Source organism: Papio anubis, chromosome 18, assembly GCF_008728515.1.
Source record: "Papio anubis isolate 15944 chromosome 18, Panubis1.0, whole genome shotgun sequence".
Classification (NCBI taxonomy): domain Eukaryota; kingdom Metazoa; phylum Chordata; class Mammalia; order Primates; family Cercopithecidae; genus Papio; species Papio anubis.
Window position 1 is genome coordinate 63,439,433 of NC_044993.1, and position 20,600 is coordinate 63,460,032.

A 20,600-nucleotide genomic window follows, 5' to 3' on the forward strand; every position below is an offset into this window, starting at 1 on the left:
GCAAGATGCTGTTTCTACCAAAAAAAAAAAGGCAAACTGTGAATGGTGGCGCAGGCCTGTGGTCCCAGCTACCTGAGAGGCTGAGGCAGGAAGATTGCTTGAGCTTGGGAGGTGAAGGCTGCAGTGAGCCGTGATTTTGCCGCTGCACTCCAGCCTGGGCAACAGAGTGAGACTCTGTTTCATCAAAAAGGAAAAAAATGTTGTAGGCCGGGCGCAGTGACCCATGCCTGTAATCCCAGCACTTTGGGAGGCCAAAGTGGGTGGATCACTTGAGATCAGGAGTTTGATACCAGCCTGGCCAACATGGTGATACTCCATCTCTACTAAAAATACAAAACTTAGCCAGGTGTGGTGTTGGGCGCCTGTAATCCCAGCTATCTGGGAGGCTGAGGCAGGAGAATCATTTGAACCAGGGCAGTGGAGGTTGCAGTGAGCTGAGATCATGCCACTGCATTCCAGCCTGGGCAACAGAGCAAGACTCTGTCTTTAAAAAAAAAAAAAAAAAGTAAAATAATGCAAAGAAGAATATACAACAAAGACTTTATGTCGGCTGGGCATGGTGGCTCATGCCTGTAATACCTGTACTCTGGGAGGCCGAGGCGGGTGAATCACCTGAGATCAGGAGTTTAAGACCAGCCTGGCCAACATGATGAAACCTCGTCTCTACTAAAAATACAAAAAATTAGCCAGGTGTGGTGGCGGGTGCCTGTAATCCCAGTTACTCAGGAGGCTGAGGCAGGAGGTTGCAGTGAGCCAAGATCACGCCACTGCACTCCAGCCTGGGTGACAAGAGCGAAACTCTGTCTCAAAACAAAACACAAAAACAAACAAAAAAAACCTTATGTGGCCTGCAACGCCTGAAATATATACTATCGGCACTTCATAAGAGAAAGTTTATCAACTCCTGGTCTAGCACTTGACTTGTTTATTTCTGTCACTCTCTAAATCTTTGGATTCTCCATCAATGTAGATTGCAGGCTTCAGGCAGAAGGAATCTTAGCAAAGCCGCATTTGCTTCCATTTCTCCATTGGACCATGTTTGACTGAAGATTTACTTTTTCTTGTTGGATCTTACTGAAGGGTCTATGAAGTTGAACTTGCCAACATCCTGTTGTATTTCTCCAGTTTCTCCTGATACTACAACGTCCACAGGTTCATGGTTGGTGTAAAATAGGTGACGGTTTGAACCAGGCTTCAGCTATGGCCCATGGGCCACGTCCAGCCCACCACCTGATTTTGTAAATTAAGTTTTATTGGGACACAGCCACACCCACTCATTTACATAGCGTTCATGGATGCTTTCTAAAGCAGAGTTGGATAGTTTCAATAGAGACCATATAGACCACAAAGTCTGAAATGTTTACTATCTGGCCCTTTCCAGAAAAATGTTGTCAAACCAAATGTTTTGCCATAGCGCGACAAGGGTGACAAGTTCCCAGCCGGAATAACAGGGTCTCCACTGCACTCTGACCTGCCACTGCCATTCAGCCAATTCCACTTGAGTGTCTGTTGCTTGCAGCACCAACATAAGCTACCAAACTTAGTATTAGTCAAGGGTCTTAGTTGCAAGCAATAGTGACTCTGGCTGATTTAAACAGAAAGGAAATTTATTAAAGGGAAAGCTAGTAGTGCCCAGGCTTGAAAGCATGCAGCCAAATCCCCCCCAGTTGCCTCAGATCGTTCCACAGAACAATTTGGTAAGAAACTCACTGCTGTCGGGGCGGGGCACAGTGGCTCACACCTGTAATCCCAGCACTTTGGGAGGCCGAGGCAGATGGATCACGAGGTCAAGAGATCAAGACCATCCTGGCCAACATGGTGAAACCCTGTCTCTACTAAAAATACAAAACTTAGCTGGGCATGGCTGTGCATGCCTGTACTCCCAGCCACTTTTGAGGCTGAGGCGGGAGAATCACTTGAACCCAGGAGGCGGAGGTTGCAGTGAGCTGAGATGGCACCACTGCACTCTAACCTGGTGACAGAGCAAGACCCCATCTGAAAAAACAAACAAAAAAAGAAAACCACTGCCATCACTACAAGATGGTACCGTTTGCAGTCAATATTTGCACCTGTGCTATCCCGCCTTCTGTGGGTTGGGAGCCCGGCATGGTGCCTCTGATTGGTGAAGCCTGGATCACATGACCACGTCCTGGCTGCAGGGAAGGTTGGGAAATGATGAGCAGCCAACTTCAGTTTACATCGTGGTGGTTAGTTCTGCAACCCACCAAGACTCAGAGGGAAGGGAATTCCCCAACATATGAGGGAAGTTCAGATGTTGGGCAAACAAAATATCAAATGTCTACTAAATCCTATCAAGCCCAGTTCCCTGTCTACCCACAGCTAATCCCAAACTATATTCATCCATATCACACCTACATATTCTTTGCTATATTATGTATAGTCTGCACTGTTGTTATATACTTAGCTTTTTTTTTTTTTTTTCTTTTTGAGACAGGGTCTCACTCTGTCACCCAGGTTGGAGTGCAGTGACAAACTCATAGCTCACTGCAGCTTCAACCTCCTGGGCTCAAGCAATCTTCCCATCTAAGCCTCCCAAGTAGCAGGGATCATGAGCGTGCACCACCACATCTGGCTAATTTTTTATTTTTGGGGAGATAGGGTCTTGCTATGTTTCCCAGGCAATCTGGAATTCCTGGGCTCAAGCAATCTTCCACCTTGGCTTCCCAAAGTGTTTTTTTGGTTTGTTTGTTTTTAAGACAGAGTCTCACTCTGTCACCCACGCTGGAGTGCAGTGACAGGATCTTGGCTCATTGCAACCTTCACCTCCCAGGTTCAAGCAATTCTTCTGCCTGAGCCTCCTGAGTAGATGGGATTAAAGGCATGTGTCATCGCCTCCAGCTAATTTTTTTTTTTTTTTTTTTAAATAAACAGAATCTCGCTCTGTTGCCCAGGCTGGAGTGCAGTGGCACGATCTTGGCTCACTGCAACCTCCACCTCCCGGGTTCAAGCGATTCTCCTGCCTCAGCCTCCTGAGTAGCTGAGATTACAGGCACGCGCTACCCACTTCTGCCTAATTTTCATATTTTTAGTAGAGACAGGGTTTCACAATGTTGGTCAGGCTGGTCTCAAACTCCTGACCTAATGATCTGCCTGCCTCAGCCTCCCAAAGTGCTGGGATTACAGGCGTGAGCCACTACGCCTGACCCACCCCCAGCTAATTTTTGTATTTTTAGTAGAGCCGAGGTTTCACCGTGTTGGCCAGGGTGGTCTCGAACTCCTGACCTCAAGTGATCTGCCCATCTCAGCTTCCCAAAGTATTGGGATTACAGGCATGAGCCACCACGCCCGGACCCAAAATGTTTTACATGTCAATATGTAGTATGAATCTCTACTCCTCCCTCAAAACATGTATCTCAAAATTTTCCAGCTTCCAATGCATTTGCTTTATGGCCAGGGGAAGCCAAGCGTCCAGAAAGTGAAAGAGCCGGTACTACTACCACCCCCTAGTGGTGGTGTGTGACAACACGGTATAGCAATAAAGCATTGAAGCAAAGATACCAATTGCACATCCAACTTAGCCAAACCCAGTGCAGCTGATAAAAGCTAATGTGCACAAATCCCGATTAATTTAGAGTTAAATCTGTTACTGCTAGAACATGGCTATGTACCTATTTTCATTTGTCTCAATTTATTAATATATAGCCATGGGATTAGCCATGTGATTTTTGTACTTTTTTTTGGTTAGTAGACTATTACTACATTGAGACAGATTTATTTTGCAACGGAATGTCAGTGTAGAATTGACTATACTTGCATGATAAAAAGAATATATTTTCAGTACAAACCTATTATGAACTCTTTATTTATTTATTTACTTACTTATTTATTTTTGAGACAGAGTCTCACTCTGTTGCCCAAGCTGGAGTGCAATAGTGAGATCTCAGCTCACTGCAACCTTTGCCTTCCGGACTCAAATGATCCTCCCACCTCAGCTCCCGAGTAGATGAGAGGATCACAGGCACATGCCACCACCCCCGGCTAATTTTTGTATTTTTTTGTAGAGAGGGGATTTCGCCATGTTTCTCAGGCTGGTCTTGAACTCCTGGGCTCAAGTGATCCGCCTGTCTCAGCCTTCCAAAGTGCTGGGATTACAGGCATGAGCTACCGCACCCCGCCTTGAACTCATTTTAAATAGGTGTATTATGAAAAGTCTTTGTGAGTGTTTTCTTTCAAAAGTTTCTTTCTTTCTAAAGTTTTTCTTGTAAGAACTCCATATTGTATACCTGTAGGGTAGAGTTTTGCCGCATCACCGCAATTGACATTTGGGCTGCAGAATTCTTGGTAGGGACTGTCCTGTATGTACACTGTAGAATGTGTGGCAGCATCCCTGGCCTCTACCCACTAGATGTCAACAGTGCTCCCCAACCCCTACCACTGTTGTGACAACCAAAAATATCTCCAGACATTGCCAAATGCCCCATGCAAGGGGTGGGGACCAAATTGCCTACGAGGGAGAGCCACTGCTGTTGGGTCCTGTATACACCAGGAAATACGGTGATTAGCAGCCATGTTGGTGGGGCTACTGGGAGCTGCTGCAAATTGCCAGGGAAGGTGATTGGTCTAGAGCAGCTCACACCCATCTGGAAGGAAAGCCAATGACAGTCTCCCCCACCATGGCCCTTGGCGTCTCTGAACACACGGGAGAACAGCACAGGATGTTCCCCATCCCAAAGCTGAAACGAGCACATTGGCTCGATTTTTGTCATCAGCTAGAACAAACAGACCAGAGGAACCAGGAAGAAATGGCTTCTCTGTGTTTGTAGAAGGACAATAGTGTAATTTCACCAGGGTCCTGAACACATGTGAGGGAAGAGAGGTGTTACTTCACCTTGGCACAGAGTTACTTTAAAGCCCAGATATTTTTATGTTTATTTTTTATTTTTTTGACCTGGAAGGGAAGTTCAGTTGCTGTGGTCTGCCATTGCCTCATCCAGAAAGAAATGATGGCAGGCCAGATGTGGTGGCTCATGCTTGTAAGCCTGGCACTTTGGGGGGCTGAAGCAGGAGGATTACCTGAGCTCAGGAGTTCAAGACCAGCTTGGGCAATGTAGTGTGACCCTGTCTCTACAAAAAATTTTAAAAATTAGCTAGGTGAGGTGGCACACACTTGTGGCCCCAACTACTGAGGAGGCTGCTGAGGTGGGAGGATCACTCGAGCCCAGGAGATTGAGGCTGAAGTGAGCTGTGATTGTGCCACTGCTCTCCAGCAGTAGAGCAAGACACTGTCTCAAAAAGGAAAGGAGGCCAGGCCCAGTAGCCTGCAATCTCAGCACTTCGGGAGCCGAGGCAGGCAGATCACTTGAGGTCAGGAGTTTGAGACCAACCTAACCGACATGGTGAAACCCCGTCTCTCCTAAAAATACACAAAAACTAGCCGGGCGGATGGCGTCGCTCATAGTCCCAGCCCAGAGGCCGAGGGCAGGGGGAATCAATTTGAACCGGAGGCGGAGGAATGGAATGGATCATGAATGAGTCAATGGAAGGACTGAAATGGAAAGGGAAGGAAGGAAGGAAGGAATGGAGGGAATGGAAGAGGGAAGGAAGGAAGGAAGGAAGGAATGGAAGGAAGGAAGGAAGGAGGGAAGGGAAGGAGGGGGAATGGAATGGAAAGGAATGGAAGGGGAATGGAATGGAAGGAAGGAAGGGAATGGATGGAAGGAAGGAAGGAATGGAAGGTGAAGGGGAAGGAAGGAGGAATGGAAGGAGGGGAAGGAAGGGAATGGAAGGATGGAAGGAGGAAGGAATGGAAGGAGTGGAAGGGGGGGAAGGGGAAGGAATGGAAGGAAGGAAGGAGGAAGGAAGGAAGGGGAAGGAGGGGGGAAGGAAGGAAGGAAGGAAAGGAGGATGGAAGGAAGGAAGTGGAGGGTGGAGCCTTGAAAGGAAAATATAGGAGGAGACCCGACCCCAAGAACAGGGAAACGGAAGCACAGAAGATCGAGGGATTCCTTTGAGCCCAGGAGTTTGGAAAGAAAGAATAAGACGGAATGGAACATCCAGCCTGGGCAACAGAGTGGGACTCTGTCTCAAGGAAGGAAGGAAGGAAGGAAAGAAGGGAGGGAGGGAAAAAGGAAGGAAGGAAAGAAGAGAGGGGGGGAGGAAGGGAGGGAGTAAGGAAAGAAGGAAGGGAGGAAGGAAGGGAGGGAGGGAGGAAGAGAGGGAGGGAGGGAGGAAGAGAGGAAGGAAGGAAGGGAGGGAAGGAGGAAGGAAGGAAGGGAGGGAAGGAGGAAGGAAAGAAGAGGGGGAGGAAGGGAGGGAGGAATCAAGGGAGGGAGGGAAAAATGAAGGAAGGAAAGAAGAGAGGGAGGGAGGGAGGGAGGAAGGAAGGAAGGAAGGAAGGAAGGAAGGAAGGAAGGAAGGAAGGAAGGAAAGAAGGAAAGGCAGGAGGAAGAGAGGGAGGGAGGGAGGGAAGGAAGGAAAAGAAAAAACAGTGACACCTGAAACATGGTTACAGAAGTGCTGAAGGCGCTAAAGTGGGGAGGCTGCAAACGGTAGGACTGAATCAGAAGGGTCTTCTGGAGCAGGCGGTGGCTGATCTTCTCACTGGAGAGGAGAGGAGTTGAGGAAGAGCAGCAAGGTGTGCAGTCAGCACGTGGAGCAGCTGCTGGCTTATCCTGTAGGTTTTCCTATGGGATGAACATGAGGCAGGTTGTTGGGAGTTCCGAGCAGGATTAAGAGCCTTCAGTCTGAACTGCAGACATCCAACCTCAAGAGTTGCCTCCAGGTTGGGTGTGGTGGCTCACACCTGTAATCCCAGCACTTTGGGAGGCTGTGGCAGGAGGATCACTTGAGGTCAGAAGTTCGAGACCAGCCTGGCCAACGTGGTGAAACCCCATCTCTACTAAAAATACAAAAATGAGCCAGACATGGTGGCGGGTGCTGGTAATCCCAACTACTCAGGAGGCTGAGGCAGGAAAATCCCTTGAAATCAGGAGGCAGAGGTTGCAGTGAGCCAAGATTGCACCACTGCACTCCAGCCTGGGTGACAGTGACTCTGTCTCAAAAAAAAAAAAAAAAAAAGAGAATATTCACACACGAAAAAGAGTTGCCTCCACTTGATGGCAAGGTGTGGCCTGCAGGCTCCGCCTCCCTGTCCATGTGTGAGTTGACCCAGTAACCAGAGCACCTGCTAAAGGACAGGCGACTCCGCCCCCTATGCTCCAGCCTCATCAGCTGGGCCCGTTTCCTGGCAGAGGATGCGCAGAGCCAGAGGGTGATATGGGGCAAGTACCCGCTTAGCAGATTTAGCCAGCAGGTCAACTAATTTTAAGTTCCACCTGGCTTTCTGTCTCGTTGTACTTGAAAAAGTCTTTATAATTTGCTGGCTGTGAAAATAGTTGCTTAAAGCATGGCGTATGGATGTTCTGCCTTAGAATCCATGGCGGACATCTTGAGATTGCAGATTCCTGGGCTGTGCACCAGACCTGCTGAGTCAGAACCTCAAGGGGTGGGGCCCTGGGATCTGCCATTTTGACAGGCTTTCCAGGGATTTGGATTGAGGGACATTGGTGATTGCAATTGGGAATACTTTGTGGGATGCTTGATTCCGTAAACTAGACCAATGAGCTCAGTTTAGGAGGTGGTTATGACCCAGAGCATTGGAGCTTCCTTCTTCCCTGTCAGTTCTCTTCTTTCCCTCTCTAAGCACAATAAATACAGTGGCCCTAAGAGGTGTCTTGAAAATATAATAACAGGCTGGGCACGGTGGCTCATGCCTGTAATCCCAGCACTTTGGGAGGCCAAGGTAGGTGGATCACTTAAGGTCAGGTGTTCGAGACCAGCCTGGCCAACACGGCAAAACCCCGTCTTTACCAAAAATACAAAAATTAGCTGGGTGTGGTGGTGGGCATCTGTAGTCCCAGCTACTTGGGAGGCTGAGGCAGGAGAATTGCTTGAACCCAGGAGGTGGTGGTTGCAGTGAGCCAAGATCACACCACTGCACTCCAGCCTGGGTGACAGAGCCTCAGTCTCAAAAAAAAGAAGAAGGAGGAGGAGGAGGAGGAGGAGGAAGAGGAAGAAGAAGAAAAAGGAGGAGGAGGAGGAGAAGAAGAAAGAAAGAAACATCTGAGACTAGGTAATTTATAAAGAAAAGAGGTTTAAGGCTGGATATGGTGGCTCACACCCATAATCCCACCACTTTGAGAGGCAGAGGCAGGCGGATCACAAGGTCAGGAGTTTGAGACCAGCCTGACCAATATGGTGAGACCATGTCTCTACTAAAACTACAAAAATTAGCCGGGTGTGTTGGCAGGCGCCTGTAGTCCCAGCTACTCAGGAGGCTGAGGTAGGAGAATCAGTTGAACCCAAGAGGTGGAGGTTGCAGTGAGCCGAGATCGCGCCACTGCACTCTAGCCTGGGCGACAGAGAGAAACTCTGTCTCAAAAAAAAAAAAAAAAAAAAAGAGGTTTAATTGGCTCATGGTTCTGCAGGCTTTATGGGAAGCATGATGCTGCCATGTGCTCAGCTTCCGGGGAAGCCTCAGGAAGCTTGCAGTCATGGCAGAAGGCAAAGGGGAAGCAGGCATGTCACATGGCCAGGGCAGGAGCAAAGGTGGGGGTGCCACACATTATTTATTTATTTATTTATTTATTTATTTATTTATTTATTTATGAGACAGAGTTTCACTCTTTTTGCCCAGGCTGGAGTGCAATGGCGTGATCTCGGCTCACTGCAACCTCCACCTCCCAGGTTCAAGTGATTCTCCTGCCTCAGCCTCCTGAGTAGCTGGGATTACAGGCAGGTGCCAACACCCCCAGCTAATTTTGTATTTTTAGTAGAGACAGGGTTTCACCATGTTGGGCAGTCTGGCCTCAAACTCCTGACCTCAGGTGATCTGCCCCCTCGGTCTCCCAAAGTGCTGGGATTACAGGCGTGAGCTACCACGCCCAGTCACCACACACTTTTAAATGACCAGATCTCGCAAGAACTCACCACCACAAGGACAGAACCAAGTGGATGGCGCTGAACCATTCATGAGAAACCATCTCCATGATCCAATTACTTCCAACCAGGCCCTACCTCCAACACTGGGAAGTACAATTCAATGTGAGATTTGGGTGAGGACCAATGTGAGATTTGAGTGGGGACAAATATACAAACTACATCGACCCCCCGAATTCCTTCTGAGAGTTCTCTCTCCCTCCCTGTGGGCAATCTCTTGTAGAGGTCAATCAAAGTGATTTGTAGCATATGACCTAAGCCAGGCCAATCAAATTCTCTCTTTCGGAGCCTCTCCTGGGCTCCCCAGTGGGATGCCACAAGGATGGAAACCCAGTTGGTCTTGATTCCTCCAGCACCTGTCTCCTATCAAGTCTCCCCTTCAGCCTCTTCTCTGATTTTCTCCTTGCTGTGTGTTGAGACTTGTCTAGCCCACACGGGGCTACCCAGTGTGCTTCCCCCAGCCCCTCTCCTGATTAAGTTCTGGTGCTCTCAGCAACTCTGAGAAGGTTTTCTCTCTTTTTTTCTTTCTTTCTTCTTCTTCTTCTTTCTTTTTTTTTTTGAGACAGAGTCTCGCTCTGTTATCCAGGCTGGAGTGCAGTGGCACAACCTCGGCTCACTGCAACCTCTGCCTCCCGGGTTCAAATGATTCTTGTGCCTCAGCCTCCCTAGTAGCTGGGACTACAGGTGCGTATCACCACGGCTGGCTAATTTTTTTTTTGTATTTGTAGTAGAGACAGGGTTTCACCATGTTGGCCAGGCTGGTCTCGAACTCCTGACCTCAAGTGATCCTCCCGCCTTGTCCTTTCAAAGTCCTGGGATTACAGGTGTGAGCCACCACACCTGGCAGAAAATGTCCTCTCTTATTCCATGAGTACATCCTGCTGCAATGCTCTAGAAACCTTTGTCCTGTTTTATATTTTCGCAGGGAGCAGAAAAGAGTTGAGGTTTCCTATGTGGTTTATTTGGCCACATTCGACTTAGTCTGTCAGATAAGCTTTGTCATCATCGACTGTATAGACTACATGGCTTCTGTGGTTTCAATGAGATTTGAACACTTTTCCACTTGTGTTGGATTTGCAGCTTAAACTAATTTATTTTAATCGACATCATTCAATTCCAATTTTATAAAAGGATCAACGCACGACGGAAAACAGTAGGGAAAGTTGCTGATGAGAAAATCCACCAGCAAGAACGGTGGATTCTAAGCAGAACTGAAGCTCTGGAATTAAGAAAACAGCCAAAGAAAAGCTTTGAAGTCTGAGTTTAGAGAAGCTGACTGACTCGTAAGGCAATTCCAGGTAAGATTTCTGAATGATGTTAAGAATAAAAAGCAACTGAGATCAACATGGAGGCCTGCAAGGTAAGGGCCACATTTTATCTAGATACTAGCTTAGAGACTTGCTACATTGGCACTATATTTTAAATGTTATTTAGTAGCATTGTGAAATCAACTGGTTTCAGCATTGAAAAGGATAAAAATAGCTTATGAAAACAAAATGGTTTTTTTTAAAAAAGGGTAAGATGTATGTTTAATTTCAATTGCAGAAACGAAGGGAAGAGGCACTCCTGCCACCTGGTGGGCATTTAGCCAAATTGTTTGTTCAGGTGTTTCAGGGGTGAAATTCGTGTCGTTGAATCTAAGTTGAACACACAAACATTCCAGCTCCAGCCGTGGTTGGGTCTTATTTCCTTCCCCTTAACCTGGGATCTGTACCTTTCTGTTTCCAATTAAGGCCTTTATAAACGAAAGCAACCTGGTTTGGCCAGATAAAAGTTCATGTCTCCTTGCCCGTGTCCTCGTGAACTGTATCACAGTGCTCTCTGGAGATTTCGTGTGTGTACTTTTCACTTGTCAACCTCCTGTGTCCTCCACTAGAAGGTCAGCTGCAAAAAGGCAGAGATTTGTCTGGTCTTGCTATCCATCATAGTGCCTGGTACCAGTGCCCGGCATATTGGTCGATAGTTCCCTGATAAATGAAAATTTAACAAATAGGTGAAAATAGAGTTTTGGGTTGCCCGAGTGGCATGTTCCAGGCCTTTACCATGTCATAAACCTCTTCGTTCAACTGCTAATAGTTTCTCCTGTGTCTTGGGTTACAATCAACCTAGCCAAGTTTGGCCTCCATCTTGCTGCAAGAAGTAACACCTGCCCATAGGTGTACCAGATCAGATTTATACAGGACCCGCTGGCCTGAACGACCTCCAATCCTACTACTTAAGAATCCCAAATATCTCTCTGCTTGCTACTCATGGCTCCTGACTTGCAAGCAAGGGGTGGGTGAGTGTCCCTGGCTCGTGGGACACTTTTTTTTTTATAAGGAGATAAGTGGTAGATAAGTAAAATTAGCCCAGTGGGAACTGATTTCAAGCTGTGGAGTGGTGATTTGTGGGTAATTTGTTGGTAGTCCAGGGAATGCCCCATGATCCTAAATAATTACCATCATGTGTTGTTGCGATAGTGGTCAGATGGGTTTGGATTGATCGTTGGCTCTGATTAGGGAGTCTCCCGTGCTGACCCATGTCCTCCCTTCAGAGGCATCTGAAACATCAATCCTGCAGATTATTCAGATCATTAGGAATTCCCCGTGGAGGCTCAACACTTTCCTGAATCTGAATAGTTAAACCTCTGTGTTGCAAAAATCAAATACCATCTGGGTTTTGTGTTATCTTGGCTAAATCCAGTCAATCCCAGCTTCTTCAATGGCATTTATGATAGTCTGCTCCCCCAAATCTGGAGAATCATAACTGGGTTAGAAACAGTTTTATTTAATCTTGTGTGTAGAAAGATTGTTTTCACAGATCAGACAGCATTTACCTCCATCAGAGTAAGAAAAAAGAATGTCCAGGTGTGTCCTTGCCTCAGTGATCACAGCATCTGTTGATATGTTCCTTGATATCAGCCTTATAGATCAGACTTACTGTCATCTTTAAAGAAGTTTACTTCATCCAAGCGCGGTGGCTCACGCCTGTAAAACCAGCACTTTGGGAGGCTGAGGTGGATGGATCACTTGAGGTCAGGAGTCTGAGACCAGCCTGGCCAACATGGTAAAACCCTGTCTCTACTGAAAAAGTACAAAAATTAGCCAGGCATGGTGGCACGTGCCTGTAGTTCCAGCTACTTGGGAGCCTGAGGTACGAGAATTGTTTGAACCTAGGAGGTAGAGGCTGCAGTGAGCCAAGATCGTGCCACTGCACTCCAGCTTGGGTGACAGAGTGAGACTCCATCTCAATAAATAAATAAATAAATAAATAAATAACTTAATGGCATTGACAAACAGTTGTCCATCCCACAAACCACCCACTTGCCCTAGTATCAAAATTATGGGAAATTGTTCCTTTCAAAGAGACTTCAGAAAAATATTGTATCCTGGTATAAAATGGATTGTTATTTCATTGTCTACATGAAAGGGCCTTGCTTGTTGACCAGTAATAGTTTGCATTTTAATTAATTTTTGTCCTTTCCCACTATCTAAATAGCGAATCTGTTACAACTCCTATGGTTACTGTCTTTTTAGACCTTGCCTGTGTGTTTGAATGTTTGGATTCCAGTAGAGAGGGTTCTTCCCCCGACACAGTCCCACCACTCGTAGTTCAATTGCAGGAGAGGAAAAACTTCATTCATCCTCTTAGATTCTGTGACTGGAGGCTGTAAATTAAACTGACAACAGGTAGATGAACAGGAGGAAAGACCAATTTTAATAGTTTTACATTCATGGGGGCTTCACATACAAGAAGCAAAAATGCAAAGCAGTGGTGAGACCTGGGGGCTTATATATCATTTTCCTTTTTTTTTTTTTTTTGAGATGGAGTCTTGCCCTGTCACTCAGGCTGGAATGCAATGGCAGGATCTTGGCTCACTGCAACCTCTGCCTTCCGGATTCAAACAATTCTCCTGCCTCAGCCTCCCAAGTAGCTGGGACTACAGGCATAAGCCACCACGTCTGGCTAATTTTTTGTATTTTTAGTAGAGATGAGGTTTTACCATGTTGGCCAGGCTGGTCTCGAACTCCTAACCTCAGGTGATCCGCCTGCCTTGGCCTCCCAAAGTGCTGGGATTAGAGGCATGAGCCACTGTGCCCGGTCAAAAAAAAAAAAAGAATTTTTTTAAATTAGTCAGGAGTGGTGGTGTGTGCCTCTAGTCCCAGATAGGAGGCTAAAGTGGGGGGATCTCTTGAGCCCAAGAGTTGGAGGCTGCAGTGAGCCATGATTGTGTCACTGCACTCTAGCCTAGGTGACACAGACTCAGAAAGAGGGAGGGAGGGAGGGAGAGTTTGGGTTCCTAGGGGTGGTAAATTGCGGAAAGATGACTAGGAAGTGGTGGGTAAGGGTTGTTTAGTAATGTTTGTCATGCCAACTCATCTCTGTGCCAGTCACCCTGCTACAGAACGGAGAAACATCTTTACATGGGAAATTTCCCTGCTTTTAGGCAGAAAGGGAGTGGGTAGAGAGCTCTTTTTGTCTGCAGTTTCTCAATTGCCCTCAGATCAAAATAATCTTTATGCTAAAGTAGCCTGTTTTGGGGTAATGTATTCTGATCCCCTCCAACACGGGTAGAAAATCAAGGTAGATGCACACGGCTCCTCCCAAAGTCTCATGAGGGTGAAAGGCGGGAACTGACAGGATTGTATTTGTCTTCCTTACAGGGCTCTCTCTCTCTCTCTCTCTCTCTCTCTTTATTTTTTATTTTTTTATTTGTATTTATTTTGCTGTTGTTGTTGTTGAGATGCACTGTTGCTCTGTCGCCTAGGCTGGAGTGCAGTGGCATGATCCCAGCTCACTGCAACCTCTGCCTCCCGGGTTCAAGCAATTCTCCTGCCTCAGGCTCCTTGCAGGCACCCTCCACCACAGCCAGCTAATTTTTTGTATTTTTAGTAGAGACAGGGTTTCACCATGTTGACCAGACTGGTCTCACACTCCTGACCTCAAATGATCCACCTGCCTCCACCTCCCAAAGTGTTGGGATTACAGGCATGAGCCACCACACCCATCCTCTTATTTTTCCTCTGAGTTCAGTTCTTCCACTCTGTCATCCTGGATTTGTGGTAATGGGTAACATGTAAAATCATTAGTCTGTCTCTGCTTTTGCAACCTTGACTGCCATCTGACAATTCAGGATAAGGCCTCCCTGCTTTCATGATGCTGGGCACATCTGACTGAGGTAAGAGCTCTTGAGGGGATTGATGGAGGGCTTTGCAGCTTCCTTATTGGTGGGTAAAAAGTCTCCCAGCAAATGTGGGTGTCTAAGAGTGTCCAGGGGGACCCACCTCCATGGCATATGCAGTGAGGGCCTGGTATCATTTCTTTGAACAAGCCATGGCTCCCAGTGGAGATGGAATGTATTAGTCAGGCTAGTGCTGCTGTAACAAATTACCATAAATGGCCAAGTGCAGTGGCTCACGCCTGAAACCCCGGCACTTTGGGAGGTTGAGGTCGGCGGTTCAGTTGAGGTCAGGAGTTTGAGACCAGCCTGGCCAACATGGCACTCCGTCTCTACTAAAAATATAAAAATTAGCCAAGCATGGTGGCACACACCTGTAATTCCAGCTACTCAGGAGGCTGAGGCAGGAGAATCACTTGAACCCGGGAGGCAGAGTTGGAGTGAGCCAAGATCGCACCACTGCACTCTAGCCTGGGCAACAGAGTGAGACTCTATCTCAAAACAAAAACAAAAACAAAAAATTATAAACTTGGTGACTTAACAGAAATTATTTTTCTCGCCATTCTGGAGGCTGAGGTATCCACAGGACAATGCCCCCTCTGGAGGCCCTCGTGGAGAACTTATCCTTGCTTCTTTCAGCTTCTGGTGGCCCCAGGCATTCCCTGGGTTTTGGTTGCATTGCTCTAATCTCCATCTCTGTCTTCATATTGCATCTCTTCTCTCTCTCATCTCTGTGTGTCTCTTCTCAGGATACTTGTCATTTAATTTGGGCCCAGCTCATCCAAGATGATCTCATCTGGAGATTCTTAATTACATCTGTGAAGATCCCTCCTCCTCCCCTCCCCTCCTCCTCCTCCTCCTCCTCCTCCTTCCTTCCTCCTCCTCCCTTCCCTTCTCTCCCCTCATCTCTTTCACCTCCTCTTCATTTTACATAGAGTCTCGCTTATCACCCAGGCTGGAGGCAGGCAGAAGATGAGCAGTCATGGAGTTCAACTCCTCCTGACTCAGGCTATCCTCCCAACTCAGCCTCCTGAGAAGCTGGGAACAGGTGGGCTAATTATGTTTGCATTTTACTTTTTAGAAATAGTTCCCCGCGAGAGCAGTGGGATGAACCTCTGGGCACAGTCAGTAATCCCTCCTGCCTTGGCCTCCCAAAGTGCTGTGATTACAGGCATGAGCCACCGTGCCTGGGCTGATCCTTTCTTCCAAATAAGGTCACATTCACAGGTTCTAGGATGAAGACATCTCTTGGGGTGGGGGACCCAGTTCAACCAGCTGCACACGGGATGCAGATAAATGCTGGAAAGGCTCAGAGGACGCTTCCTGATGATGGAGTAGAGTTTCTCTTTCTTCATCAGCAAGGGAACCACACACCTTTGTAGAGCGGTGCCCCTTAAAAATCATTTATATTTTCAGTTCCTGTCTCAGCAACCAAATGAAGTCTTGAGTGGAGTCCCTTCCATTAATCTGCTGATGGGAGTGGTGTGTTCCTTCAACATTACCACCAGGTGGCAGCCAAGAACCTAGAGTTAGGCGGGATCATGCTTGCTGCCTGACCAAAGTACATGGTCTTAGCTCCTGAACTGAGATCCAAGTTTCCAAATAAAGACAGAGGATGCCAATTCAGCTTTGCTCTGGCCTATTCAGTAACATGTCACTTAATAGGCAGAATTACCAGATCAGTCCACCAGCCAGCCTAGTGTGGCAATAACTTACCCCAACTGTTTAAGCATTTACATAGTACACACCAGTTTTTTTGTTTGTTTTATTTTTGAGAGGGAGTTTCGCTCATTGTTACCCCGGCTGGAGTGCAATGACGCGATCTCGGCTCACTGCAACCTCCGCCTCCTGGGTTCAAGTGATTCTCCTGCCTCAGCCTCCCGAGTAGCTGGAATTACAGGCATGTGCCACCACACCCAGCTAATTTTGTATTTTTAGTAGAGACGGGATTTCTCCATGTTGGTCAGGCTGGTCTCAAACTCCCGACCTCAGGTGATCCACCCACCTCAGCCTCCCAAAGTGCTGGGATTACAGGCGTGAGCCACCACACCCGGCACACACACCTGTTAATTTTGCCTGTTTGGCATTTCTTTCCTTACCTTGGGGTAGGTTGAGAATGTTAATCACATTAGCCCATTCCCTAGCAGTTATTATTTCAAAGATTGGCATATCATGTCATTCCAGTGGGAGCATCACAAAGAAAATCGGATATTGTTTTCTTTCTGTGAATCAACCTATAGCTTTCTTGTAAGATATTCCCCCAACACACTTGCTTGCAATCACAGGGCCCTCAATGATGGGATCTGCATTTTGTTAACAGTTAGTTTAAGGCGGTCAGCTGTAGCACAGGCCAGGCCAAAAGTCAAAAACTCTTCATTACTGAATGAATATCCTAGGTAGATTATACAAGGATGTCCTTATACTACAAAAGAATGATCTTTTATAATATAAAAGGATGTCCTTATTCAGATGTCCTTAGACCAATTACTTAAACTTTTGGAATGTCCAACTACAGCCAAAATTGATGCCCGAATTGTTTCTAGAACTGACAGCTTTTATTAAAATAGCAAAAGGGTCTCTCTTTTCCTTTCTCCGCCATCGTGGTGTGCTCTTACCTCCGCTTCTGGCCATGTCTTCTCACAAGACTTTCAGGGTTAAGTGATTCTTGGCCAAGAAACAAAACCAAAATTGTCCCATTCCCCAGTGGATTTGGATGAAAACTGGAAATCAGGTACAACTCCAAAAGGAGACATTGGAGAAGCACCAAGCTGGGTCTATAAGGAATTGCACTTGAGATGGCACACATACTTGTGCTGTCTGAAGGTCACGATCACATTACCATGTCAAACTGAAAATGTCACCAGTATCTGGAGAGTTTGATGTGTTTTCCTCTCTGAATCTATTATGAATGTGTTGGTTGACTGGGTTCAGTAATAAATATGTGAGGCCTTTCATTTCAAAAAAATAAAAATAAAATAAAATAGCAAAAGGAAGAAGTGATAGGTTACATGAAGCCTATAGCTACAGAGATTTATTATTGAATTTGTTCAAAATATTTTTGTGTTTTAGATGTTTCTCAGATGATTCTGATAGGTGACCAGGGTTGAGGACCAGTATTTCTCCATGGGAGCTAGATCAGGTGGGAATTTCAGAATTAGAGGTGTTTAATTTGACTGTTATCTCTTTCTCTTTCTACTTTTTGTGCCTGGAATACTCTTAGTTAAAACAAATTAAGCACAGTGGCTCACACCTGTAATCCTAGCACTTTGGGAGGTGGAAGCAAGCAGATTACCTGAGGTCAGGAGTTCAAGAGGAGCCTGGACAACGTGGTGAAACCCCGACTCTACTAAAAAAAAAAAAAAAATACAAAAATTAGCCAGGTGTGGTGGTGTGTGCGCCTGTAGTCCCAGCTGCTCGGGAGGCTGAGGCAGGATCGCTTGAACCTGGGAGGCGGAGATTGCAGTGAGCTGAGATCGCACCACTGCACTCCAGCCTGGGCGACAGAGTGAGACTCCCTCTTAAAAAATAATTAAATAAAACCAATTAATCTCAGGAGACCTGATTCTTTCTGGCTGAGATAGGTAGAGAGAAATCATTTGGCAACTAAACATGTTACTCTACCATTCTCTCTGTTTTCCGAAAATCCTATCTAAGCTCTACTTATCTGAATTCAATGTGAAACTATCCCCCCTTATTGTTCTTTTAAGCCACCTCATCTTAAAGTCTATATATTGATAGAGAAGTGCAAGAACTCAAGGCAGAACCTGTGGAAAGAGAGCAAGAGAATTGTTGAAGTCTTGGAAGAAGTGAGGGTAAACAGACTGGATAGCTTTCCAAGCCAAAGCAGTTTGGAACCAAGGCTGATGGTAAAAAGAATATTGCAGAATTTGTTAGATATCCATTAATGAGAAGAATCTGGCAATTCCTGGAACCATAATTTGAGGGTGGAATAAAAATATATCAGATACACCCACAATCAGATAATTTAATACCTATAGCCCCTAATTGAAAGAAAAAGTGTGGGATGCAAGAAAATGGTAAATATAGAAATGTAATAAAAATGCCAGTAAATTAAACAATTATTGACTGGAAACAGCCGTAATGAGCACTTTTTGCTTTTAAAAGATGGGTCTAAACTTATTGATAAAAATAACAAATAGGCTGGGTGCAGCAGCTCACGCCTGTAATCCCAGCACTTTGGGAGACCGAGGTGGGTGGATCACCTGAGGTCAAGAGTTTGAGACCAGCCTGGCCAACATGGTGAAATCCCATCTCTACTAAATACAAAAAATTAGCTAAGTGTTGTGGAACATACCTGTAATCCAAGCTACACAGGAGGCTGAGGCAGGAAAATTGCTTGAACCCAGGAGGCAGAGGTTGCAGTGAGCCGAGATTGCACCACTGCACTCCAGCCTGGGCAACAAGAGCAAAAACTCTGTCTCAATAAATAAATAAATAACAAATAGGTGTTTGTCTGGGGTAGGGAACCTGTAGGTAAGGCATTTTCTTTTAAGATCCTTTTCTTATCTGGAAGGATGTTAGAGATATGGATATGATGATTAGACTTTGTTGGGGAAAAAAGGTTTTGAATGTCTGTTGATATTAAAACATTATGAATAAAATGACATATCACAGATCTGTATCACAATAATTCAGTGGCTGATGGGAGCTGAGAGGGTATACGGGGTTTAGATGAAACAAGGTTGACATGAGTTGAAAATTGTGGCCAGGCGTGGTAGCTCACACCTGTAATCCCAGCACTTTGGGAGACCGAGGTGGGTGGATCACCTGAGGTCAGGAGTTCGAGACCAGTCTGACCAACATGGAAAAACCCCGTCTTTACTAAAAAATACAAAATTAGCCGGGCGTGGAGGCGCATGCCTGTAATCCCAGCTACTTGGGAGGCTGAGGCAGGAGAATCGCTTGAACCTGGGAGGTGGAGGTTGCAGTGACCCGAGATGTGCCATTGCACTCCAGCCTGGGCAACGAGAGTGAAACTCCATCTCAAAAAAAGGAAAAAGAAAATTGTTAAAGGTGAGCGATGGATAAACATCACAATATTGAGCTTCATATGTGCTTCTGGAAAATAGCGATGGTTAAGAATTACCCCCGACCTTAGTGTTACTGGTAATTTCCTGGTAATTACCTATTACCCAGGAAATGGCTTACTGCAAAGAAACCCACTCTTCCCCATGAGACTCGGATAAGACCCATTGTTTGACCTTATAATAAGGACAGACACAGACCCTCCAAATTCTCATTGTTTGTCACATAAATGATTAGGTGAACTGTCTGTTCCTATTGACCAATCTAGACAAAATGCCTGCTAGTTGACCATATTTTAGGCAGGCATCTCTCTTTCCCCTGGTTCCTGAACTCTGGCCACACTTCAATTTCAGTGAGCAATGGAATGTGTAACACCTCCTACTCCACCCTGCCCATTAACAACTCCTCCCAAGAACCTGCTGATTGAGGCATTTTCTGTCCAACTGCTGGAGCACCCCACTCCCCCACACCTAGTAATTTCTAGATTTACTTTACTTCTTCCTATAAAGGAAAACCATTCCCACCTTTATTCTGAGACACTTGGAGATCTTGTGTTTGGAGCATTTTTTCTATTATGATAAGTCTTTTATTAATAAAGTGTCTCCTTCCCTAAGGCTAGATTTGTTTTTTACTTGACAGATACATGGGATTTATTATATTGGTCTTTCTACTTTTGTATATGTTTGAAATTTTCCATAACAAAAAGGTTTAAAGTAGTATATGTTGGCTGGGTGCGGTGGCTCACGCCTGTAATCCCAGCACTTTGGGAGGCCAAGGTGGGTGGATCATTCAAGGTCAGGAGTTCGAGACCAGTCTGGCCAAAGTGGTGAAATCCTGTCTCTATTAGGAATACAAAACTTAGCCAAGCATGGTGGCAGGCACCTATCGTCCCAGCTTCTCTGGAGGCTGAAGCAGGAGAATCGCTTGAACCTGGGTGGCAGAGGTTGCAGTGAGCCAAGATCGTACCACTGCACTCCAGCCTGGGTGACAGAGCAAGACTCTGTCTCAAAAATAAAACAAAACAAAACCAGAAAAACAGTAATATATGTTGACATTTGAGGGAAGTCACTGAAAGAACAGAAGAACAATGAAATTGCTGTAAACAAGCAGAAGGAAGTAAAGAAAGGTTTCAACAGAAGGAAGAGGAGGAGAAAAATAAGCAAACAAAAAGGATAATAAACAAAAAAATACCCAAAATAACATGGTATAAAATAAGTCTCACTGCACATTTCAATTGTGAACCCAAAAGTATCAAAGACAGATCGCAATTTAGAAAGTATATTTTGCCAAGGTTAAGGATGTGCGTGTGACACACAGTCTCAGTGTTACAGAAAAGGGGTCCCAATCCAGACCCCAGCAGAGGGTTCTTGGACCCCACACAAGAAAGAATTCAGGGTGAGTCCATAGATTAAAGGAAAAGCAAGTTTATTAGGAAAGT

The 20,600-nt window shown here is 45.9% G+C and overlaps 1 pseudogene; it reads left to right on the forward strand.

Moving 5' to 3' along the window:
- The first annotated feature begins 16,073 nt into the window (after nucleotides 1–16,073).
- LOC116271255 lies at nucleotides 16,074–17,433 on the forward strand (annotated as a pseudogene).
- The last annotated feature ends 3,167 nt before the right edge of the window (nucleotides 17,434–20,600 follow it).